The 26,846-nt window shown below is 36.3% G+C and overlaps 1 protein-coding gene across 19 annotated transcripts in view; it reads left to right on the top strand.

Annotated features, from left to right (window-relative positions):
- Positions 1 to 453: 453 nt before the first annotated feature.
- ZBTB20 (zinc finger and BTB domain containing 20) overlaps positions 454 to 26,846 on the top strand; it is a 753,858-nt gene continuing 727,465 nt past the window's right edge. For 7 of the 19 annotated variants that reach the window (XM_072723898.1, XM_072723708.1, XM_072723935.1 and 4 more), the window contains exons 1-2: positions 536 to 638; positions 2,656 to 2,749. The gene's annotated coding sequence lies outside the window, so the exon portion shown is untranslated. Of the gene's footprint in view, positions 639 to 2,655; positions 2,750 to 26,846 lie in introns of all 19 variants that reach the window. The other 12 variants (XM_072723801.1, XM_072723927.1, XM_072723774.1 and 9 more) reach the window with 4 other exon arrangements.

The following is a 26,846-nucleotide window of genomic DNA, read 5'->3' as shown; positions in this document are numbered from 1 at the left end:
TAAATAAAGGAGGAAATAGAAATGCGTAGAAAGTAAAAGCAGTCGGGAGGGGGGCTGCGGGGGGGGGGGGCGGAGGAAACGGGGGGGCGGGGCGGAGGAGGAGACAACCTAACCTGATCGTGTCGGTGCTGGCCAATCATGGCTCACTCCAATCCGGCCTGACGGGAGGCCTCGGCCAATCGCCTTCCAGCTCTCGGATCACTGAACGGCGAGACGCGACTGACCTCTCCGGAGTGGGCGAAGGGGCGGGCGGGGTTGGGGGGAGTGGGAAGACGGCCGGCCAATCGCCTGTCGACAATCGTCTGAGCGAAGTTTCCGGCCCCCAATGGGCGCTTGAGATAGCGGATTGGGCCTCTCCTAGTCCAATCCAAGGTGGAAAAGATGAGGAAAGAAGCCGACGGGGGCGGGGTCTTGGGCGAGGAGGAGGAAGAGTGCATTTTGTTTATGGGCGGCACCCTCACGAGGGGCGTCCCGCTCTTATTGGCTCGCGGAAGCCAAGAGTGGCGTAGGAGCGAGCCAATAGGCGGAGGGGAGCGGGGGTTCGCGGCGTGAGGCGCCCAATGTGGGCCTTCTGCCGAAGAAGTAGGGGCGGGGGGAAGTTTAGGAGTTGAGGAAAGAAGATTAAAGAGCGCGAGGAGGTAACCCCCAAAACTCTAATTTGTTGTGGGGCGGGCGGGAGGGAGGGGTGTGCGCCCGCGAGGGGGACGAGGCGTCCGCGAGGCCCTGGAGTGGGGGGCGACGGGACGGGCAAGGAGGGGACTGGGGTGGGGTTGGGGGGGGCGAGTCTGAGCGGCGAGCCCGCGGGCCGGCGGCGGCCGAGTGCGCGCGCACCTCCGCGCCCCCGCGCCCCGCCCCCTCCCCGCCCCCGCCCCCTCCCGGGCGCCCGTCCTCGCGCCGGGCGGCGGCTGCGGCCTCGCGCGACCCGGCGTGGGGGGGGGGGGGGGGGGGGCCGTCCCGCAGCTGGAAACGTGTCTTCTGCCTTCTTCTGTCTCCTCCCCGCGCCTGGAGCTGCCGCTTCCAAGAAGAGGAGCCGAGGGGGACTAGCCGGGGCTCCGGAGCTGTAGAGGCGCCGGTGCCCTCCCGCCCCCTCCCTCCTCGCCCGCCCCCGCCCCCTCCCCCTCCCCTGCCCTCCCCCCGCCCCGCCCGCCGCGGCTCTCGCGGTCTCTGGAGCGTCTTCGGAGAACTGGGGGGGACGGGGAGGGGCGGGGTGCCCTGGCCGCGGGGCCGCGGGGCGCCCCTGCACTCGCCGCCGCCGCCGGCTCCCGCCCGCCCCCCGCCCGCCCCCCGCCCGCCCGGCTGTGCGACCCCGGAGGCGGGGGCCGCCCGGGAGGGACCGTTCGCCTTTCCTTCTCCGCCCCCCCTCCTTGGGCCCCTCTGGAAACATGGGGAAAAAAAAAAATGTTGACGCTTTTCGATAGCCGAACGGTCGGAAGTTTTTTTTTTTTTTTTTGAAAGTTTGAAAGCGGTGCAGCCTCCCGCCGTGTGGAGCGCGGTCCGGGCCGCTGGCGCCCTCCCCGCAGCGGCCGTCCTTTGTAAGGATGCGCGGGAGGCGGGAGGCGGGAGGCGGGGATCCTCTAAAAGTTCTATTGATAAACACACTTGCACAAACATATGCCAGGCGCACACGTCAACTGTAAACACGAGCGAACAACACAATATGGCGCGCAGCTCCCCCACCGAGCGCTGCACCCGCCGAGCCCGGCTGGACGGGGTCAGCCGCGGGGACCCCCCTCCCCCCCCCCCCCCCCCGGGAGCGGGGAGCCATGGGGCGCCCCAGCGGCCGAAGGGCAGGCTCCGGGGCAGCCCCGGCCTGGGCGGAGCCGCCGCGCTGAGTCCCTGGAGACTCGGGGGCGCGGTGTGCAGGGCTCCGGGCCTCCGAGGATAATGCAGGTGAGGCCGGAGGCGAGGCTTGCTCGCGGCGGGGCCCTGTGTTAAGCCCCAGCTGCTCCAGCTCGCAGGGGCCGCTCCCCCCCACCCCAGGCTTTCAAGTGGAGTTCTGGCCTAGGGGGACTGCCCTGACTTGTTGCAGTCGAGAAAGTCCTAAAAAATAAATAAGTAAAAATAAAAAGTAAAAAAAACATGGTAAGGAACGGTTCTGTAAATAAATGGCGGAGCTGGAAACATTAGGGGTAAGTGATAAGCAGTCCCATTTTGCAAAGTCAGGTCGTGCACACGCTTTGACCGGCCCAGATTTCAGCTTTCCACGTAGGTATTTCTCTAGTCCTAGGAAAAAAAAGAAGAAAGAAAGAAAGAAAAAATTTGCATTAACTTTTCACATCTTTGCTCTTCTCATTCTTCATCATCAGAATGTATCAAAGTGGATATGCACAAGCAGTGCATGCTGAGACCACTGTGCCCTCTCGAGCTCTCGAGAATTGTCTTCTCTCAAAAAAAGAAAAAAAAAAAAAAAAAAGCTTTTGGAATTGCCCCTTGAGGAATCTCTGACTTTACTACTCCCCGTTCAGGGCTCAAGGTTTTAATTCCTAAGATTGCGGTTGTGACTTACGTGGAGCTCAGTTTGGGAGGGCTTTTTAGGCTTAAGAACATGTGGTGCTCACGTAAACAGGTGAGAGGAAGAAGAAAAGTAAGTTTTTAGACCTCTAGTCTCTGCTCGGGGAGTCCAGCAGTTGGGTATTTTTGGTTTTGTGATTTCAGATCTCACAGACCAGTGGAATACAGCCTTTTGCATATGAAGATCAGGTGACAAGTTAACTGTCTACCAGCCTCCAAAGCAATACGCCCTTTCATGGTGAGGTCCCAATTTTAACAGACTAAAGAAAAAGGTTTATGATTAAAAAGTTGTCAAATTTTATCCACTCTTGGGAAGAAGTCTTTATGCTGACCTGTCTAGTTCAATTAAGAGCCCAGTATTTAAAGGTTACTACTACAGCAAGAAGATAGAGAGATAGCTTATGTGTACACAGAGTAGCTACTGAAAGACAGTTTGAGTTTAGAGGAAAGAAAAACTTCTATGTGAAAGTTATAATTTTGGGGGGTGTGTTTAGAACTACTAGATGTGATGCCAGTTTACTACATAGCTAGTTCAGAAAGTTTTTGTGACCCACAGATACCCAACCAATCTTGCTGTCAAATTAATATGAATTTGCCTACTTGGCAAATTTTATTCCTTTTTTAGGAATAAAAACCTAAAGAAGAAGCCATTTTAAATGAATTATTTTTATCTCAGTAGTGAAAATATGAAGAGGGCTTTCTAACCAATCGGACTTCCCAGAAGAAAGGCTTGACTGAATAATTAGGTCAATTTAGAAGAGCAATAAAAGATACAACTAAGTTACTGTTAAGGATCTAGAATTTCTAAGTGAATTAGAAATTATTTCAAATATTTTAGATTGAGTGCCAAAGAGAGACTTCTTTAAAACATTTGGAATACAGAAGTGGAACTTGATGGGCTCTGCTTTATTCTCTGAAATAATCATGCTTTTCTGAAATGGATGTTTAAATTCATGAAATTGTTCTAGACACTTGGGATGTAACAGTGAACAAGAGATAAAATAACCTGTCTTTGTGGAGTTTACATTCTAATGTCACATATAGTTTGCATACTTCAGATTGCTAGAAGAAAAGATTTTTGTATGAAATTTTAAAACCTAGCATTTTTTTTTTTTTTCATTTAGAGAGTACAATTTGAAAGAATTTACAGATGTTTGAGGGGCAGGGAGGTGTTTACTAAGTGCCAATGATAAGGAAGAGCTAACTTTATTTGTACCCTTTGTTATTGTCATGAAACGTTCTCAATATATTTCAGTAGGTCTTTTTAACAGAAGTTTTTTTTTTTCCTCCATAATTTTAAGCGTGCTTTGAAATAAATAAAATGTTACTTTATGTTAAAAAAAATCTGTGTCTTGGAATTTACTGTAAAATTCCGATGGAGCTTTTGTCTTTGTTAGCAAATTGTGGCAAAACAGAAGCTAGATTACCTTAATTTTTCAGTAAGAATTTGTTTTAGGAGTATGTCTGAAAAATTAAGTGCCTAAATCTTTTTCGGTTGTGGTTTTATCAAGAGAAGATGGAAATTTGTTGTAATTAATTTATAGGTGACATTAAAGAGAGAAAAAGAGAGGCTTGCAAAAAAAAATGCTTTGTTATTTAAACCTTTCTTTCAAACTACAAAAGCATTTGATTGGCACTTCTCTGATTTAATAGACCATTTGTAATGCAGGAGGAACATTACAGAAGATTTTAGCATTACTTTAATCATTTAGTCTGTAGGTGTAAAAATCCTAGGTTTCTAACAGAAGGAAACTTGGTGCTTGGTTAACGGAGTATATGATTTAACACTGAGTTTGTTGCTTTAAGTAGTGGGTGTCTCACCTTTCCAAAACCTAGTTCATAGTTCTCAAATAACAAGTTCTGATTTTCGTTATTTTTCTCTGTCACAGTGAGTCGTATTTTGTTAGCCAAATCGGTGTTCAGTTCTTAAGTAGGATAACTTTTTTTTTTTTGACACACAATTCTCCCACCTCCAGTCCTCCCATCCCCTGCTGTGAAGGGCTTGAATTTCTATACCTACATTAGATCTCTATTTATGCTAATTTGTAGCATAATCACCTCTTCCAGAAAGGGTACGTAATAATGCACTTCAGAGAACAGTCAAGGTTGCTTCTGGCTATTTGTATACAGACCCGCCAGCATCTGAAAGCTATAAATAGGAAGATTTAGGACGAAAAGCAGGGACTATAACAATGGAATATACTGTCTTAGATGAAATCTTTTTTTTTAAACAGCAAAGTGGGAGAATGATAGAATGTTAAAAACTAAGAGTTTTTCCTAATTCTAATGGTTGATTAATATGTGTTTATGTGTATGTGAGTATATATTTTTATATGAACATTTTTGAATAAAGACATATTCCTGTATTGGATAAATAATTTCAGTCCTGCCTTGTGGTCCTTAACATGTTTCCAGGTGATTTTGCTTAACTCATTGTTACTTACCAAAACTTTGCTCCAAGCAACACAGAAGCATAAGCTAATTAAATCTTTGTGAATTTTGTAATAATTTTGGATTAAAAGTTACTAGAAGTTTTTTTTTTTTTTTTTTGAAGCATGATTAGCAAGCAGCCCCTGTAATGAATGAAATCTAAAGTGAAGAGTTCTTAGAACCCTGGATCCACATAAGACAGTTGAAAGTTTCAAAAAGAGGTATTCATAGGGCAAAAGACAAACCTTGATATCTGTCAAATTTTTATAGTAATAAAATAAAATGACTAATCTATTAATATTCATATTTTTAAGGTAAGTGTAAGTATGTGTACACTGCATTTTAAATAAAAATTTGGGGTGTTATTGGCTAGACACAGTCATTTCTTTGCCAGAGATACTAGGCTGTGTGAAGGCTAACCATCTGTCAAGTGATAGAGACAAAGAAAGGTTTAATACACTAGTCTAAAATTTCTACAAACTTGTTTTGAATTGTATTGTCATTTCGTTTTGGCCTTCGTACTCTGTGTCGAATATGCACTGGGTCAGTCACCCCACTTTGTTTTATGAGCAAACTCTTCAAGGTCTAGATAAGGTTATCATCGCAGCTGATGTGATCCAGAGGCATGATAAAATATGTTTTGATTTTGCTTTCATGTGATGATCAAAAAACTCATAAGTGGGCCACCCACTAGCAGTTATACAAATGACTTCAAGCACACTTGTTTTCACCCACCCATTCTGAATTTTGGGTGTCTTAACTCCTTTGCTTTATATATTCAAGCCTTGTATTTCAAACCCATTCCTGAGCTGTTTGGGGGTGGGGGTGGGGGGGGAGTAGCAACAGGAATCCAGATTGCCTGTTTTAGGTACAATATGGTGTGATGTGAAATTGAAACAGCAGATTGGTGAGAAACTTTAGTTTCAAACAAATATAAACTAGTTTGTTTGGTGAAGTCATACACAAAACAGTAGTCTCTATTGACAGGGCAGTGTTTTTTTCCCCATACCTTGCACATCATGAGGTCACTGTGGTTCTTTGGGCCAGCAGTCTATTGCCAAAGCATCTTATAGGAGAAAGAAGCCTTAATATTGCTGATTGTAATGATAGACTTAGATATAGCAGGCCGAGGAATTATTTATAGCAGTGCTAATTATATCAATAAAAATAGCAATATTAATACTGCGAGTGTCAAAATCCATTCTTGACAGTACGAGGTAAACAGAACTATAGTCAAACAAAGCAGCCAGCCTGTTTCTACTGTCAGCTCATGAATATGCACTTCAGGAAAAATATACACAATTGGTTTACTGATTTAATCTCTTTTGCAATTACTTTTGATTTTTTAAAAGATGTTCTTTATTTCTAGTTCAGACAATATTAAAAAGATTCAGATTTTTAGTTTTGAAATTCTTGGTACCATTTTCTTACTGTCATTAGTAAGTTTCTAGAGGCTTATTTGTTCATGGTTAAGTACTTTATACTTAATTATCAGAAATTCATTTTATATGTATCCCCATTTTTGGAACACAGATTACCATTGCACAGGGAAATTGGAAGAACCTCTAAAAATTTACAAAACAAAACAATATAAAACAAAACCCACTACTACCATACATGCACATACAACCAATAAATCTCTGGCTTTTTTTAGACATTAAAAAATATCCGTTTCCATGGTTCTGATTTAAGGAAAAGCATAAATTTTCTTTGTAGTTTTCATTACTTCTCGTCAGTTTTTGCAATTTCATGTTATTTAAAACTTATTTTCCTAGTAATACAAAATCATGTAAGTAGAAGTTATTAAATCCAAAGGTTTTCAACTTGAGGGGACAACATCTGATTTTTTAGTCAGATCCTCATATGTTAAATTTAACTTTTATTGCACATTGTCAGAAATCTCAGATGTAGAGTTAGGAGGGATTGCTGCCACTGGTTGTATCATTTTGGGCATGTCACATAACCTGAATCTCTACCTTCTTCATGTTCAGGGTCTTTTCCAGCTCTAATAATACAATACAAGTATGTTTCTTTTGACACTTGGATCCTTATTTTAGCTTCAGGGAACATGACTGGAAGTGATAGGTAAGGTGCTGGGAAAGAGCATATGTAAAATATTTGATGTTACTTTTTTACTTCTAGTCCTTGATACAAGTTTCATTTTAGTGATACTTTCTTTCAAATATAGCATATCTGGGACACCTGTGTGGCTTAGTGGTTGGGTGTGTGCCTTTGGCTCAGGGCATAATCCCTGCGGACTGGTATCGAATCCCGCATGGGGCTCCTTGTGGGGAGTCTGCTTCTTCCTCTGCCTATGTCTCTCATGAATAAATAAATAGAATCTTTAAAAATACATATATAACATATCTCTATAAGTATAGATATCTAAAAATTAAGTACTTTTGTAGTTCGTAACTATAATAAACTTACTATTTTTTATAAATTTTTTACCAACTCATTTTCACTCATGAAGATATGTTGCTAATATAATTTATAAACGGGATTCTTTACATTTTATTCCACATAAGGTTGCTTAATTGGAAAAAAGTGGATAACAACAGGATGAATTAACTCTGTCATTTTCTAATTCTATGAAATATGTAGATAGAGAAATAAATACATTTCTTCAAAGAAAAAAGGTAAATTAAACTGTTTTTTTATGCTTCTTTAAGCAAAAAATATACTCTGAGTAATCAGGAGCCATTATAATTTTTAACTACTGCATTTAATTTTTGATCCTACGTTAACATTTGATCCTACGTTATACCTATCCAGGGATAGATTTATGTAGAAAGGATATAAGGGAGACAAAGTTGACTCTTATTTGATGAAGAAAAGTAGAAAGAATCTGTGTTAGGGAAGACCTTGCAAATACTCTGTGGTCATATATAGAGACAAACAGCCATACACAATTCATATATACCACTTGTAGGTATTTAATGATAGCCTCAAAGTTTTTATTTAAAATCTCACTCTCAGTTTCTTTTTAATTGACTCACATTTCTTTTGTTGGTATGATTGGTAGTGAGAGCCTCAAAAACATCGCATACTTTACCTATTCATAAATGGAAACAGCAATCTGGAGAAAGTTATACAATCCCTGGATCCTTCCTCTTCCCTATACACACCCATAGCTGTAGATGTTCTGGTACTAATTATAAACATTTTATAAATCTCTTCAGAGGCAGGATGTATGTAAACTACCCAATATAGTAGGTAATGCCAAGCTATTCTAGCCAACCAAATATCTAGCCTGTTGGGAGAAATGGCAAGAAAATTATTAGATCCACCATAGGGCACAAAAAGTGGTATGAGTGCCTCAATGGATGCAAATGGGGAAAAAATTCTAAGGGATATTTAGAAGGGAAGCTGATTTTACAATATTACTTAACTGAAACCTAGCTCATATATTGGTGAATTAATGTAAACTCTATTCTAAAGGCACTACACCAAAAAGACTAGCTAAATTATTGGTGGGAAACATAGTGAAAATGAAATAAAATTTATCTGTCCTTGTACTAAAACAATAGTAACAGTAACAACAGCAGCCAACATTGATTGAGCGCTTACTCTGTACCACCAGGCATTGGTTATATCTGCATTTTCCCCCATTAATTCCATAATCCTATGAGACATATAATTTTATTATGGCATTTTTGAAGATAAGCAAGCTGAGGCTCAGAAAATTTAAGTAACTTGCTCAAAGTCACACCGCTAGTATATAACAGCTGGGGATTCAAACTCAATTTCAACTCTAGAGAACCTAAATTCTTAAATACCACCTCACTATGCCTCTCTATTCTGCGACCATTCTCACTCAGTGCTTGCCCAGATTAGTAGTGTTTTTTTTTTTTTTTTTCAATTTTATTTTTCAAAGAGACAGAGAGAGTACATGTGCGCACAAGCAGGGGGAGAGGCAGGCGGAGGGAGAAGCAGGCTCCCCACTGAGAAAGGAGCCCTGGCACAGGACTCGATCCCAGGACTCTGGGATCCTGACCTGAGCTGAAGGCCGATGCTCAACTGACTGAGCCACCCAGGTGCCCCAGTCCTGGTAACTTTATTTCAAGAAAAGCATAGTGGATTTGGAGAAGGCTTCAGAGAAGGGCACAAGGTGAAAGAGCTACAGGTAGGAGGAATGGTTTCTACAGTAGAAACTGGTTTTAAAAGGTAACTCTCCAGTCTAAAATTACTAATGCTGAAAGGGAATTTATCTAAGGGTTTTACAGTGGATGGACTGGGTGGCTGCTGCTTGATTTGCTTCAGTGCACAACAGTGGAGCTGGGTAACATGTTAAAGGAGGCCAAGGAAATCCTGAGTAGGTGCAGGTCAAAGGAAGCATTAGATACTGGAGTCCTGGAAAGGTAGAGCTCAAAAAGGAGAATTAAATCTAAGCAGATATTGAGTAACCAAGAGCTAGGGATGAAGAAGAACAGAAACAACATCTTCAAAAGTGAGATTCTTGACTTTGGAATGCCCTTATGTATATTGTTTGTCCTTTACGTTTGTTTTGGAAACCAACAGCTGGCTTAAATAGAGCCTCCCTCCGCCCCCGCCCCCGAGTTTGGGATACACAGATTGCTATGTTTTTGGCACACACAAAAAAAATGTGGTCATCAATAATAAGAATTAGGCAGTAAATTTCTGTCCATTACAAAGAAATGTAGCTTAGCACAGAGACCTATATGGTAAACCTGAGACTAGCTGCCATTTATTGAGGGTCTACCATGTGACACTCAGTTCTGAAGTCACTGTTTCCAGGGACACTTACTTGCTGCTTGCTGTCCAGTTTTCAAATATAAGAAAATACCTGTTAGGTTTTCTAAGAACGTGAATGATGAAATAAGTCATACCATAATTTTATTTCATTTCATTATGTAATTTATTGATCTCCACCTTTCCGTAGTATTGGAGTTTTAAACCAGGCTCCACAAAGCTTAAGGTGGAAGAGAGTCTAGACTTCTCTTATATAAATGTAACTTTTCCTTAATTTGTCACTATACTGAAAAAAAGATTTAATTTTATTTGATAGGGTAAAAGCATTTTTGTCAAAGTAATAGGCTCAAATGATCAGCTCAGGTAAAGTCAGCATACATGAGTTTGGATTATATTTAGGACAGTCAGCATGATTTAATGAAAAGGGAACTATAGCAACTTTTAAAGTGATTTTTTGTTATTTCAAATAATCTTAAAGACATCAAATCAGTTACAAACAGTTATATATGCCATGTATGTACTCATATCCTTTGTCTACTAGAGACTTCAGAAGTTTTTAAGAGATAATATTCGTTGTTGAGCTATATTATGTGAGTTGGATCATTGAACGGAGAGAAAGAATAATGAAAGTGCTATACTACTACTTATATGTCTTTACTGTTTTGTATGACAATATCTCTGGTCTTTTCTTCAGACTCTATAGTGCCTGGGAAATATAGTGCAGTAATCATTTTGTATGTCCTAAATGGATACATCACTAAGCAAAATATATTGTGAAGATAGAAAGATAATATTCAGACACCTTTCCCCTTCAGATTCATTGTTATGGTTACTCTTGTTCTTTTGGCATCTTTTGGTACTTGGTCTTTTCAACAGCTATGTTGTTTGCATCTGACCTTCTTTTATGTATATATATATTTGAGAACTACCTTTGAAAACTCGTGTTCTCAATAATCTTTCTTGTTCTAGTAAAGGATTAAGAACAGGCAATACTATACTGAAATGGGTGATTTGAGCTGACAAAGAATATGGAAAAAAATGAACAGGATTCCAGTCTCTTCTGATTCAGATATTCTACATTATATTCTCAACATTTTTCATAAAGTGAATTCCCAAAGTGTATAAAAGCCAAAAATAAATGGTTGTTGCTTTTCTATGGTTTCATGTTATGCATAATATCTCTGTTTCTATTATTTGTGTAATGATGAGTTTTATTATGCAAAAATGGGTACATCCAGCATAAAGTAAATTTCAGTTTCTTGTTTTATATGCAGTTTAACTCATGACTCAAATTCTTTGATATTCATCACTCAGGAAAGGTAGCATTTAGAATTATATTACACTGAACTGCGCTTCTTTAAGGGCAAGTACCATATTTTATGCATCTTTAAAGCCCTAGTGCTGAATATAGTACCTGGTACACTGGAGGGATTCAATGTTGATCGGGCTCTTTAGTAGCTGTCCTAGGAAGATTACTTGGATCCTTGCTTACCAGCCTATCCACACCCTTATTTTCTGTTGACTGGTTAAATTTAGCATTGTTACAATTATTATTACCTATTTTAGGCCTTCTCTGTACTTTTCTAAGACCCAAACATTTTATACACGCTCATGTTTTTTCATTCTTTTAGATACTTAATGAAATTCTGTCATGGCACAAGTTTCAATATAAAATTATATTTACTGTGATTCAGAAAAATGTATCAGATATCACCCATCAATGGTAAAGCAAATCTACTACAATCAATTCAGGATATTGTGTTGAATAGAGTACACAGAATTACATTACCTAGTGATTCAAGGATGAAACCCAAATTTCATATCCTATATGATTCCTATCTGGGTAGTCGGACAAATAACCCACAGCATTTTTTTGCACTTAATAGATTGCAGTTGAGATTTTGAACATTTTATATGAGCTTCTTAATTCTTAAAAAATGTTCATAAAAGTTCATACAATTAAAAAGCAGGATGTTAGCTTATTTTACCTTATTATCTTAAGTTATTTAGAAGTCTAGTCCAGGGAGCACTTTAATGTTAGCTCTTTTAGCTCTTCTAGAAAGCAAAAAGTGTTATTGGGCTGTGAACAATAAGGAGCGTAATGTCATGTAAACCACCATGCAGGTTGCATGTTTTTTTCCAATATAACACTGACATGATTTTTTATATTTATAAGACTTGCTAGTTGGATTTTGTGAAACATGATTGGGCAAAGTCATAATTTGTCTCTCTACTACTGAAAACTGCAACACATGGATTTGAAGATGTTTCTAAAACAAAAGATAATTATGTCCTGAAATAATTAAAACTGGGATTACATTAAAGCTTACTTCAAGTGATTAATAGCTATAGTATATTTTGGGATCTGTATCTAAAAGCATAAAGAGAACACATTGTCATTTTTATGTATTTAGGAATATGCTTTTTGAGGAAAGTATTGATTCTCGAGAATCATAAAGTAGTTCCAAACACACTCTCTACCCACATACCTCTCTTCCTATAATATTTTTCAAATTAAGGATTCTAAAAACAAAGTGACCTGTGTATGGCTATCTTCTCCTTTACTTCCAATTCCTCACTGCCTTTCTCAGTACAATTGCCATGACATCTCGGGCAGGGACACTGCTTTGAAACTGCTTTCATTTGGGCAAACAACTAGAGAACAGTCCTGGAGTTCAGAGTCAAAGATCAGAAAACAGTATACATTGAGAAGAGGGGTTGGGCTTCAGAGATGTGTGAATTACTGGGGGAAAATAAGTGTATTTTTCATTTAAGTATCCAAGTCTCCCCCCACTGACTAATAAGCCAAAGTTGCTAACTGTGCTGGTTGAGTTTTCTCTGTCCCTAAGGCTGAAAAAAAAATAGGACAACAAAGATCTTCCTCCTCATGCCTTGGCAGGGAATGGATGACCTTTGCATTGCAAGAGTGATATTTTTGCCATTAAGGATACTACAACAACCAGAACAGAGCTTCAGTGAGCTATCCGTGAAAAATAACAATCCATAGGAAGATCAGGTAGGAAAATCAGAGTGCATACTCCATGCAATTAGTGCTATTGCCAAAAATAAGTGCAACCTGAATTTAAGGGAGGAAAAAAGAGCATTTAATGAAATTCAAATTCAGAACAAAAAAATTTCAGATACTAATAAAAAAACATATCTCAATTGAACAATTCAGTAGAAAGATTGAAGAACATGCTCACTGTTGAAACATGAATCAGTGAACTGAAAGACCAAGTCCAAGAAATATGTCAAAGCATAGAACAAAGGTAAAGCATGATGAAAATATTGAATAAAAAGATGAGTCTTTGAGGTCAGATCAGAATCAAAACGTGAATAATAGGAATTATGGAGGGAGAGGTAAGAATAGATGCAGGAGAGGTAAATAAATAATAGAAGATAATTTCTCTGAGATTAAGAAAGATCAGAGTGTATGGGTTGAAAGGGTTTACTGTTTTATGGTCTTGATTGAAAGAAAAGACACACATAGGCATATCCTGATAAAAGTTTTGAACTCTAATAATAAGTTGAACTATCTTATAAGCCCCCAATAGAAAGAACAAGTTTCTATAAAGGGGAAAAATATCAAAGTACCATAGAACTTCTTATCTGCAACATAGCAAGTTAGAAGATAGTGAAGTGACATCTATAGACTACAAAAGAAAAATGACTACAATGTAAGAATCAACACTCGAAAATTATCATTTGCTATGAACATGAAAGAAATACATTTAGGGATAATCAAGAACTCAGAACATATAATTACTATACCCCATCAGAGAAAATGCCTGAGAATAGATTATAAACAAACAACAAATGAACCAGAACAAAGACTTCAAGATGAAAAAGATGAAGAAGAAAGGAATATAGTGGTGAATAATAAGCATTTTAATGTTATTGCATGTGTGTGTGTATAATTTCATTTAAGGCATAAAGATAGGGCACCTTACTGGGTCAGTTGGTAGCACATGTGACTCTTGATCTTGGTGTCCTGAGTCCAAGCCCCATGTTGGGCATAGAGATTACTTAACTAAAATTAAAAATAAATAAAAACTATTAAAAAAGAGATAAAGCTATATGACTAGTAATTATGTAATAAAATATAATTTCAGACTTTTGAAATAAGATCATATTTCTGTAGAGGAACTTTTTAAAGTACTACACTGTCTCAAGGAAACTTAGCTGGGGGCACCTGGATGGCTCAGTTTGTAGTAAAGCGTTTTCCTTTGGATGAGGTCATGATCCAGGGTCCATGCTCAGTGGGGAGCCTGTATCTCCGTCTTCCTCTGTCTCTCCTCCTGCTCCTGGTCTCTCTTTCTCAAATTAATAAATAAAACCCTTAAAGAGAATTTAGTTGATGGAGGGGATGGGCAAAAGAAAGTAAAGAGGAAACTGAGTAGTGTAGATGAGAGACAGAAGGATGAGAAAAGGGAGGAAAGTGAATGTATCCTAAATATCTATTTAGGAGGAAAGGAAAAGGACAGAATCTCATGATGGGGGAAAAGTGTCTGTTCTGTTAGAGCAGAAAAGAGAGGAAAAAAGGGAATACAGTAGTGCACTATGTAGAACTTCAAGATTAGCAAGGAGAAAATAGAATGCAGAGCCACTTGATCATGTAAAAAATGAAAAAGGTAACAAGGAAATAATAATGTAAAATAAGAAAATACAAGTAAGTAGAAGAGATAAAAATAATCACATCAATTACTATGTTTATTGTAGATGGACAAAATACTCCCATTTAAAAAATTTTTTTATTTATTCATGAGAGACACACAGAGAGAGGCAGAGACCTAGGCAGAGGAAGAAGCAGGCTCCTTGCGGGGAGCGCAATGTGGGACTTAATCCCATGACCTCGGGATCATGTCTTAAACCAAAGGCAGAAGCCCAATCACTGAGCCACCCAGGTGCCCTCAAAATACTCTCATTAAAAGACAGATGTCAGATTGAGTTTAAAAACATAAACTACTCCAATTAAATTACAGGAATAACACCTATGACAACGTTAAAGAAAAAGGTTTGTAAAATTGGGGACATAAAAGACAGGAGGCCAATGCAAACAAAAGGAAAATAGAAAAAAAAAAGAATGGCAGCATTGATATCAAAAGGGATACTATACTGATAAAAGGCACATTTATGAAGAAAATAACCACATAAATCTCTATACAGGAAGTTTATAGTAAATAAGTACATAAAGCAAAAACTACTGGAAAGTTCCAGACAGTTCTGTTAAACACATACAAATAATGACTGAGAGAAATGGAATATAATTCATAAAAGTAATTTAATATATATGTCAAATCTGATGTTCTTTTTTGAACATATCTGTGTTTAAGTATAAAGAAAACTTCATAAATTTTAGAAAGATTTTACAAGCACATGTTCTGATTATCAGCTAGTGTGAGTAGAATTTAATTTAAAAGGTAAAAAAAATGATTACTTGGAAATTAAAGAAGATAGTCCTACCTAACCCTTGGATAAAGAGAAAGCACTTGAAAAACAATGAAAAGGAGAATTTTTATGTAAAAACCTATGAAGAATAATAGTAAAGGGGTTGTCAGGAAAGTTGAGAGCCTTATATAACTTCATTATTAAGAATGATAGAAAATAAAGAGCAATCTACTAACTTTAAGATATTAGAATAAAACATTTAAGATAGAAGAAGTCAGAAGAAAAAGAGGAAGTGGGAATTAATTTTTAAAGATGAAATTAATGAAATGGAAAACAAAATATAATAAAATCTAAAAGCTGGCTCTTTGGAAAGACTAATACAATACAAGAAGATGAAAAAGCGAAAAATAAAACAGACCCAGCAATTCTGTGAAGTGGGAGATAATTGAAAGCATATGTTCACATAAAACTTGTGTTCATATAAAGCAAATGTTCATAACAGCATTATTTACAGTAGCCAAAAAGAAGCAACTCAAATGTCCATCAATTGATGTATGTATGGATAAGTAAAAATGTGATGTGTCCATACAGTAAGATTTAGCCATAAAAAGGAATGAAGTATTGATACATGCTGCAACATGAATGAACTTTGAAAACTTTATGCTAAGTAGAAGAATCCAGAGACAAAAGGCCACATATTGCATGATTCCACTTACATGAAATGTCCAAAATTGGCAAATCCATAGCGATAGAAAGTAGATTAGTGGTTGCCAGGGCTTAGGGTAAGGCAGTTTGGGGAATGACTGCTTAATGGATATTGAATTTCCTTTTGTGGTGATGAAATGTTCTGGAATCAGATAGTTGGTGATGTTTATACAACCTTGTGAATGTACTGAAAGCAGCCAAAACTTTTACATAGTTAAAATAGTGAAGTTTGTGTTATGTAAATTTTATCTCAATATAATAAAAGTTTCTGGAAAAGAAAATGATCTAAAATAGACACAATCAGAAATGAGAAAGTAGATAAAACTAGGAGATGAAAAGATTTTTTTTTTTAACTTAAAATCTGAAAAGTATTTTAAAAGAAATCTAAATACAACTGTCTGGCAATAAATTTGAAACTTATGAGAAAATGGAACATATTTTATTCAGATGCAAATTATAGAACTGACCTAAGAAGAAGTAGAAAACATACCTATTAGCACAGAAGAGATTGGAAAGTTGACCAAATTTAGTCACTTAAAGGAATAAATAATTTTGATGTAATTTAAATTATTCTAGGTCATCGAAAAATACTGAAACCTCTCCTAATTTTATTTAAAACCTAACTGATAAGTATTATACAGAAATAAATTATAGTTAAGTTGTGTGTGCGTGTTTGTGTGTTTTAAAGATTTTATATGACAGAGAGAGCACAAATGGGGTGAGGAACAGAGGGAGAAGTGCTGGCAAAAAGCAAGAAAATTTGAAAAAGAAAGATGGGATGCTAGAACATGCTAGAATATATTACAAAGCCAGCTAACCAAAACAACATGGAAACAGCATAGGAATAAACAAATAGATCCATTGAACAGATTAGAGAATCCTAAAACAGATGACAGTTTAGTTGGAAGATAATGGGTCATTTAATTAATGGGATTGGCATAACAGGTTATCTTTATGGAAAAGAGTGGAAGTATATTTCCATTTTGCACATTAAACTAAAATAAGATGAAGGGCTTAAATGAAAACAAAACAAAAACTTGCCAAAAAATCTAGGAAACTATATAATTTTTTTTTTTTTAAGTAGGCTTCATACCCAGCATGGGGCTTGAACTTAGGACTCTGAGATCAAGACTTGAGTTGAGATCAAGAGACCAACTGAGCACCCCTAAAATCTTAACAAGAGTGAAAACTAAGAAAGTTTAAGAGTTAACAAGTTAACTACATAAAAATAAAAACCTTTAATATGAAAATAATAGAAATCATTAGGAAAATAGAGATTTGGAAAAGTATTTGTAATGCATGTTAACATGAAGGGTTAAAATCCAAGATCTCTTTGATATTGCTGAGAAAAAAGTTATGAAACAATCCAATTTAAAAAGAAAAGACAAAAAAAAAATAAAAAGAAAAGACAATTCACAGAAAAGCAAATTCTGTTGGTTAACATTTGAGATGATGCTCAATTTCACTAGGAATTGGAGAAATTTGGGGCATCTCGGGTGGTTCAGTAGTTTAGCACTGCCTTCAGCCCAGGGGGTGATCCTGGCGACCTGGGATCTTGGGGACCTGGGATGGAGTGCCATGTTGGGCGGGCTCCCTGCACGGAGCCTGCTTCTCCCTCTGCCTGTGTCTCTACCTCTCTCTGTCTCTGTGTGTGTGTGTGTCTCTCATGAAAAAATAAAATCTTAAAAAAAAAAAAAAAGGAATTGGAGAAATTCAAACTTAAGTAACAGGTAATGTGTCTTAGCATTTAAAATTTGTGTTAGTCTGATGGGTGTAACATTTAATGCCAGTAGAGATGTGGGGAAGGGAACTCTTATTGTTACTGGTGGAAATGTGGTGTGTGTTAACTGTTTTGAAATGCAGTCTGGTAACACCTGTTAAAAATTTCACTTCAGAGACGCCTGGGTGGCTCAGCGGTTGAGCATCGGCATTTGGCTCAGGGCGTTATCCTGGAGTCCTGGGATCGAGTCCCACATCGGGCTCCCTGCATGGAGCCTTCTTCTCCCTCTGCCTGTGTCTCTGCCTCTCTCTCTATGTCTCTCATGAGTAAATAAAAAAATCTTTAAAAAAAATTTCACTTCATAATATTCTTTGATTTAACAATCTCATCCTTGGGAATATGTCCAATACAAATAGAGATATCAATATTTAAGGACATACATATTTTTTGGTTTCAAAGTTGTTACACCTTATTTGTAGTGGAGTGGAAGAAAAGGAATTCCATTAATAAGGTAATGCCAAAAATATTGGAAATTATAATGCAGTTGCTAAAAGATATGAATTACAGTTACCTCAGGTGACCTGGAATAATTTGCAGGAGTCATTGATGAGCAAGCAAGGTATAGAAAAGTGCATAGAATATTAAATATTTGTACAATGACAAAAAGTCTTGAATATGTGTTTTATATGTAAGATTTGTATATGTATACATCTGCTTTACAGCAAAGTTATTTGCAAAGGGAGAAGACTATGGAAGGGTGTATACTAACTTGTTAAAATGGATTACTTTGAATGGGAGGAAATGCAGAGGGAGAATAGCAGAGTACAGCAATGACAAGAAAAGAAAAATTGCACTAAAAGCATGTTCACAATCCTGCTTATACTTCTTAATAAAATTAATTAAATTTGAATATGTGTGTATGCATAAATTTAATTAAAATATTTATAAATACTGTGACGACTTTTGGTGGTATTGACTTCATATTTCTGGATATTGGACCTGAGAAGTGTTTTTTTCTCTTTACATTTTTAATTTCTTTAATTCTGTACCACATACTTCCAGAATTTTCAACATATTCTAAGAAATCTTTAGATAATTGAGCATTTCAGGCCAAATAAACTTGTCTGCAAATTATTGGTAGTTTGAGATCAAATAAAGTCTGAGTCCTATCCATGTCAAGGCTGACATGCCGCCAATATCCTTTGGTGAAACTTAGGTGATATGTTTCAATTTGTTCAACTATTAATTTTCTTTGGTTGGTACCTTTTGTGGTTAGTTCTTAAGTATTTTTAATATTACCCCTGTCAATGTTACAAATTAATTATAACAACAATTATGCATGATTGGAAGACTTTTGCATAGAAGTTGCTTATTAAATGCCTGCTGACTTGACATAATATTTTAGGTACAGTAATGATTTTAACAAGATAACAAATGTGGGAATAAAAGCATTTAAGGATATTTAAAAATAAAACTATAAGTTGGCATATATATGATTTTTAGGCAAATGACCTCTGTATCTCAGAATCTTAATATTTAAAATAGTATATTTTCCTCACTTATTTCACAGTCTTTAGGTCAAGTGAAGTAATAAATGTTTAAGTGAAAAACATAATGCACTGTACAAAATGAAGATGATAATGAAAATCTGAGGGCAGTCATATTTTATATTTAAGAAATGTATTTTATATATATATATATACACATATATTTCAAGTTTCATGTTTGATGTTAAGACTTTAACATTTCAATAACAGAAGATATTACTGATAAAGCTATCAAACCCTCAAAGAGACAAAACCGTGGGATCCATGGAACGTGTGAATACATTTAATTGCTTAAAGGCCAAGATGAATCTCCAGAATTTCTTTGTTTATTTTCCTAGTGATTGTGGGAAATTGTTTATTCAGGTATATCTCCTGATGACCTATTGTTCTAATATAGAAATATTAATGTTTTGTAGAATGTCTGGGCCTTCATCACATCTGGACATAATGATAATGTTGCATTGTGTTTTGACTTAATAAATGGCCTTCAACAGCTAAGCACAGCTGTGTAATCTGTTGTTATATTTTATTGCAGATTCTCTCCTTGTAATTTATAGCTGCAATTACTGGTGACTATAACATGAATACTTTAAATAGTAAAATCTTTATTATCTTTTAGTCACCAGACACAAATTTGCCATTGGCTAATTTTTGAGGGTATGCAACTATCAGGAAATACCTACATTATAATTTATTAGTTAGAAACAACACTACAAAAAACACACATTCTTTTATTATAGAAACATAAGTAAAATCTTAATTTTCTAGAGTCTATACTGTAGAATACTATTAAAGGCATCTAAATTCTGGTTTGGAGAAAATGGAAAGTATGAACATGTTTTTCTAGGTCGAAATATATTATCATACCTGACTCTTTCCAAGAATACATCCTTATTTTAAAATCTTCGTGTCCCAAAAATTTGGCTTTTACTTTCTCTATAAATATTCTTGCTATTTCACTGGTCTAATTTCCTTCAGTTTCTCTACTATTCTTCCAATAGTGGAAACAGTGTTATAAGAAAGCTGAGAAGATAAATCTTAACAGAGAACGAACTTGGATTTCTTTGGATAGACCTTCTGTGACACTACTAGTAAAAAATACCTGAATTGATTCTTTTTGATGCAGTGTATGTCACTTAATGATATCATTCTAATCAGGCATATTTGCATTTTATATCTGTGTTGATTAACTTTATTAAATATGAAATTATCAGCAATGTGATATATTTGAATATATCTCTCTACTCTTGTTTAGCAATACTAGTGTTGCTAGAGCAGTAGAAGGACTTTTTAGAATGTGCTATATGCATTCTTGGATGTATATGCCATTGAAGTCCTCTTTTAATTGTTTTTCTACCTCCTTTCAAGAAAATTTCTAATCACCAGTGATTACTCCCTCAATGCGGGTTGTAGTTTGATAGAGAACAGTGAGGGAACCTTTAGGTAACCTTTTGTTCTCATCCTAAAGAAACCAGAGTGATCTTTGCTTAATTCTTAATATTCTTTCAGTTTTTTATAACTCAGGAAAGAAGTTCCTTTCTTGTCAAAGTAAATTCTGAATCCCAGTATCTTTTATTAAGATCTTCTGCTTCACTTTGGAATGGAGTCAAACTAAATCATTATTTCTTAATGGCATAATCAACTTCCCAAAATATGACACCTATCATTCCATTCAGTGGTCAGATCAGTTTAGTTTATCCTTTCCAGTCTCTGAATTTGAGTCACTGATGCTCAATCTTAAAACCAAGGTTATGCATGTTTTTTCTTTTTTACTTCTTTATTATTAAAATGAGTTTTAAATTGATCAAATAAATACTTACTTGTTTAAACTATTATATGACAGGTTTTACATTTATTGTTGCCTTGAGTGTATCAATCTTTTTAGCTTCCATTGTACTTCATATTTGGAATTCAATAGATAGTATAGATTATGGTCTGTAAAACCAGCAGCATCCACATGTGGCCCCTTAGAATGCAGAATCTCAAATCCCATCCCAGTCAAAATTAATCATCATCTTCATTTTTAGTAAGATCTTAAGCTATTCATATGTACATCAAAGTTTGAAAAGTATTGCTAAACTGTTGTCATTTTTCAATTGGACTTTAGGTGCACAGAATTGGTTAATTATGATTCAAACTCATTGTTCCACTTATCCTCTTTTGTTACATTCATTCATTCCTTATTTTTAATCACAATAAATGCGTATGAACCCAATATCCGACCAAAGAATTAGAATGTTGACAATTTACATCAATCTTTATACTCATCCCCTATTCTCATCAATACTCCCCACCCAGAAGTAACCACCATTCTGAATTTTGTGTTTATTTTCCATTGTTTTTTCAAACAGTAATATATATAGCCATACCACTTATAAAGCTGCAACTAAATAATATATTAACATCCTGTATTTGTCTCTCAACATTAAGTTATTAAAATTACACATGCATGTTTTTATAAGTAACTGTAATTCATATGTTTTTCACTTTTATGTGATATTTATGACAATGGCAAAGTATATTTATCCTTTCTCCAATTAATGGGCCTTTGAGTTGTTTTTCTTTTTTTTTTTTTGCTACTATGAAGAGTGCTGGTATAAATATTCTTGTGTATATTTCTTGGTGATGTTTCCAAGAAGACATTTTCTTGAGTATATACTGAGATTGGAATTGCTGGATCATGGATTATATAATTGCTCAACTTTGTAAGAGACTGTCAAATTATTTTTCCAAAATTGTATTCCCCGTTTATACTGTCACTAGTGATGTATAAGATATCTCTGTTGATCCATATTCTCTTTTACACATAGTTATTTTGTCAGATTTATTAATTCTTGCTACCTGAATGGATAAAAAAAAAATCTCACTATGGTCTTGATTTGCATTTTCTAGTTTACCATGAAGCTGTGAACATATATATGTGTTTTCTCTTCTGTAAAATAATTGTTCATGTCTTTTGCCCATATTCTTTATTTAATTTTCTTTTGGGCCTTTTTATTGATTTGCATGAATTCTTTATATATTCTAGATACTAATTTCTTCTCCTGATTCACAACTTGTTTTTTTCATTTCTCAGGATATTCTAATGAATAGAAAAAATAAATTTTTATCCCTTTAGAAGACAACTTACACTAATCTCTACATGAGGTATAAAAATCAACTCCAGAGTAAGCCACATTAGAGATATAAAAAAGCATTAACTATAAAAATAATGAAATAATAATAATTTTGCTTCAGCTGATGGAACCTCTCTTATTCATTTGCCTTTTTCCCTTCTCAGATGTCCAGAGCTTGTACAGTGGTACATTTGTCAGAGGATTGACAAGTATTCTGCTTAATGTTTCTAGTAAAGACACACTTCTTTGACAATTTAATCTGTCTCCATTCTTAATCCTTTGTGTTTCTAGAATGTGTATTTCTTTTGTTTCCTATTCTCTGTCTCTAGTTGGATTTTTAAAATAAAAATATACAATCAGGTAGGTAAACAAACAGTCATGTTTAATTAATAACTCACATATGAAAACCTATTCAACTATTAATCTTTTCTAGGTATTTATAAAATTATGTGAAAGGCAAATGTTCCTTGTAGGATGGAATGAAAATAGGTGCTCACAAAAATATTAAGAGATGGTGACAAAGAGCCAAAATATGAGAGTTTTAATATTTTTACTGTGTGCTGGCCAGATATCTTTGGGGGATGTAGATTTTAAAAAGCAGAGGAAAGCACTGGCTCAGTGTAGGCAACAGGGAGAAATGTAGGATAGCACAGCACACAGAGGTAGCCTATGATAGATCATTTAGCAAAAAGCAAGAGTTAGAACTTTATGGAAAAAATCACACATGTTTTTCATGGTGATTGGAATGTTGAGATAAATAATTAGGACTTGACCTTTAACTGATATATTTTTGCCTTAGGAGTGGATATTTGGTATTAGAAATTAGTGTGTAGAAAACAGAATGTAAAGGAGTAAGCAGTAGTTGGAAGGTGATCTGGCTATGTGAGTGGAAAGGTAATTGTTAGCAGGGGATGGACACTTGAGATGCTTGAAATGGGATATTAACCAACGAGGGATAGAAATAAATTAGGATGTATAGTAATCGTAGGATGTGTGGTCAGAAAGAATGAAGATTAGGTCAGAAAGAATGTGTGGTTGGTCTTTATAAACGTTCTTTGGAAAAGCCTGAGCTTAGACTTTATGGAGAAACAGGGCAAATAAAAGCATTATGAGGTTGTGAAACTTTTGAATGAAGTAAAATCTATGGAGAACTAAGAGTATCCTCAGAGATGTAGGACTGTACAGAGATAAAGTTTAATTTATATGAAATATAGAATGGAGTTTTTTGATTGAGGACCTTTTTATAGTTGAAAGGAGAATGGAAAGCAAGAGACAACTATATGCTAACATTTTGCTAATGAAGATGGAGAAAAGAATTAGTTTTTGTTCATTGCATTTGTAATCTGAAGTCATTTGGGAGGGTTTAAATTTTAGAAGGAGAATGCATATCTTGATATTTACTATGTATGTATTTATTTATTTTTCAAAACTAGCGCAGCTTTATTGGTTCAGATAGTGGACACTTTCATGGTCCAGCCTGCCCCACACTTCCTGCCAAAACACCCACCTGTATCATCTTGGTATTTAGATAAATGCCTTAAAACTTCAGTTGAGTCTCGCTAGTAATTTCATTTTAACTTCCTTTCCTCATCATTTCTCATATATATGTGCTAATTTTTGCCTTTTGTTTCATGATGAAAATTGAAACAGTTCAGCATAATGTTCATCTTTTCTTTTCAGTGAAGATGTTGTAGATGTACTTGTATTTGCTGCAGAGCTAGCTGGTAATAGTCCCCGCCTTCAACATTTAGACAAGAAACTGAAGTGAAATTCTAAATGTGTGGAAGAGTCCTCCAGGGCCTAAAAATATATAATTTCATTAAGATTACAAAAAAAACCCCACTGAACTTGACAAAGCCACTTTATATTCTAATTTAAAAAAAATCTAAAAATGGGAAAATTTTCAAACGCACAAAGAAACTTCATGGGAAATAAAAATATTTTACTATAAAAATAAATTGAACTTTCAAAATTAACTGAGTTCTGGTGATATTGAAATTTTGTCAATAGTGCCAACTGTTCTTTGTATAGGTGCTTATTGGAATATGGAATGTTTGCGGTTGTATGAATGTAAACATGATGAAATCAAACTTTGTGTTCCTCAAAGCTAAACTCATTTTTAGAAACTATAATCTCAATGAAGCTTCATAATCATTCTTGCCCCGCTTCTTTGTGTCAAACTAAAAAAAAAAAGTTGGAAAATAATTCTTTAAAATACTCTCCTTTCACATAGACAATAGCTTCATTGATTGTCAACTAACGTATTTAGACTATTCTACTATCAGACTTTCACTTTATTATCCCTGGCTTGTATTTATGTTCCTCACAATCTGGAACCTTTCAGGTTTAAGTCTCAGTGGGTAACACAGTGAAAATACTGCTTCCATCCTTTCTTTTTCTTTTCCCAAAGATGGTTCTGTTCTTCATCTTAAGTTTGTTCAGTCACTTCAAGGGGGAGAATAGGTGGTTGTGGCAAATAGGCAAAACGTGAAAGGTAAAATGTTGTGAATTAATGAAACTGGATAATAAGTGCAAGAGAATTTCTTTGTGTGCTATTTTTGTATGCTTGAAAATTTTCATAATATATATTTTTTTAAATTCAGTCAGAAAAATCAAATAAATCAACCCAACCAACAATGGGTTTGTTGCCCAGTTAGAACTAGATATGAATTCAGGAATTTCAGGGTACAGACTATAAAGTTGACCTTATTGCAACAGGTTATAATTTATTTTATTTAGTATGATCAGCCCAGGCTTTCAAGCACTTTGAATTATTACCTAAGAGGCAATAGCTCTGATCTGAAACCACCAACCAGAGAGCTGTCATCACTTCCCATTAATTCTGATGTGTCATCCCTTGTCAAATGTCTATTTTGTTTCTCTTCTTGTTAAAGCCATTTGTGGCTCTTCCTTGCCATACTAACAAGAATGCTTGAGTCTGATTCAAAGGTTTTCCATTTTGCCACTTTTACCCCCTTAAGTTTGTTTAATTACTTCCTTGAGTCAAACATGTTCTAATGTGCCGATCTGTTACAGTAGAAAAAGCACTGGATTGGGAATCCAGTTTTTATTTATTATTATTTTTTCAAGATTATATTTATTTGAGAGAGAGAGCACAAGCAGTAGGAGGTGGAGGGGCAGAGGGAGAGGGAGAAGTAGGTTCCCTGCTCAGCAGGAGGCTGACAGGAGGGTCCATCCCAAGACCCTGGGACCACACCCTGAGCTGAGGCCGATGCTTAACTGACTGAGCCAACCAGGAGTCCCTGGAGTCCAGAGTTTTCAGTCCCAGCTTTCTAGAAACTAAGCTTGATAACTCTGGGTAATTATTTTACTCTTTAAAGCCTTCTAATCTGAGATTCTCTTTAATTTGTCATTTGGGGACTTTTAACCATTCAAAACTACTTCTTAAAAAATGCCTTTCCTAGATTAAGGCACTGACACTCTGTCATTTCCTCCTCTGACTTAAATGCATCCTGGTAGTCACATCATCTCAAGTCTGCACTTTATATGTTTACGTTCCCAAAACAACTTCTATTGACTTTTTTGGTTGAATTTTTTCAAATAGATATTTTTTTAGAATAGTTTTAGATTTACAGAAAAAATGAGAACATAGTACAGAGTTCTCATATATCCCATATCCAGTTTATTAATATTTTGTATTTATATGGTATATTTGCCACAACGAATGAGTCAGTGTTAATATTATTATGAGCTAAAGCCCATGGTTTTTTCAGATTTCCTTTTTTTTTACTTAATGTATATTTGCCGCAACGAATGAGTCAGTGTTAATATTATTATGAGCTAAAGCCCATGGTTTTTTCAGATTTCCTTTTTTTTTACTTAATGTCTTTTTCTGGTCTAGGATCCCATCCAGGATAACACATTACATTTAAAGACTATATATATATATTTTTTTTAAAGATTTTATTTATTTATTTATTTATTCATCGACAGAGAGAGAGAGAGAGAGGCAGAGACACAGGGAGAGGGGGAAGCAGGCTCCATGCAGGGAGCCCGATGTGGGACTCGATCCCGAGTCTCCAGGATCACACCCAAGGCTGCAGGCGGCGCCAAACCGCTGCGCCACCAGGGCTGCCCAAGACTATATATATATTTAAAACCATTTTTAGTTTACAATAAAATTGAGAGAAAAGTACAGAGATTTCCCATATACCCCTTTCCCACATAGGCATGACCTCCCCCATTATCATCACTCACCAGAATTAGACTATTCTACTATCTTTTTTTTAAACCAGCATGAACCTACAGTGACACATCATAATTATGCAAAGTCCATTTTTTACTTTAGGGCTCGCTCTTGGTGTTGTTCTATGTGTCATATATTCTTCATCATAATATCCTGCAAAGTATTTTCACTGCCCTAAAAATCCTTTTTTAAAATGATGGTGTTTAGTAGGGTAAGAGCAAGGAATCCTGAAATTGCACTATTTGAGAGCTACTTCATTCAATTTAGAACTGTTAAATAGGAAATCGACACTTGGGTAAAGTAGAAATAAGCACAAAACACAAGCCAAGGTTTATTAGATGCTTACAATGTGCCTGACATTGAGCTTATTGAATTTAGCCTCCAAGGTTTGTACTTAAAATTAGTCTGCTGGATTTAAATCCTGGGTTAGTGTATTAGTTGTAGGATCTTAGACTCACTTTTTTCACCTATAGGAGGGATAATAATGGTACTTTATAGGGTTTTGTGAT

This window comes from Vulpes vulpes, chromosome 1 (assembly GCF_048418805.1).
Source record: "Vulpes vulpes isolate BD-2025 chromosome 1, VulVul3, whole genome shotgun sequence".
Taxonomy (NCBI): Eukaryota; Metazoa; Chordata; class Mammalia; order Carnivora; family Canidae; genus Vulpes; species Vulpes vulpes.
The sequence above is the reverse complement of the archived record's forward strand: the minus strand, read 5'-3'. Positions and strand labels throughout refer to the sequence as shown.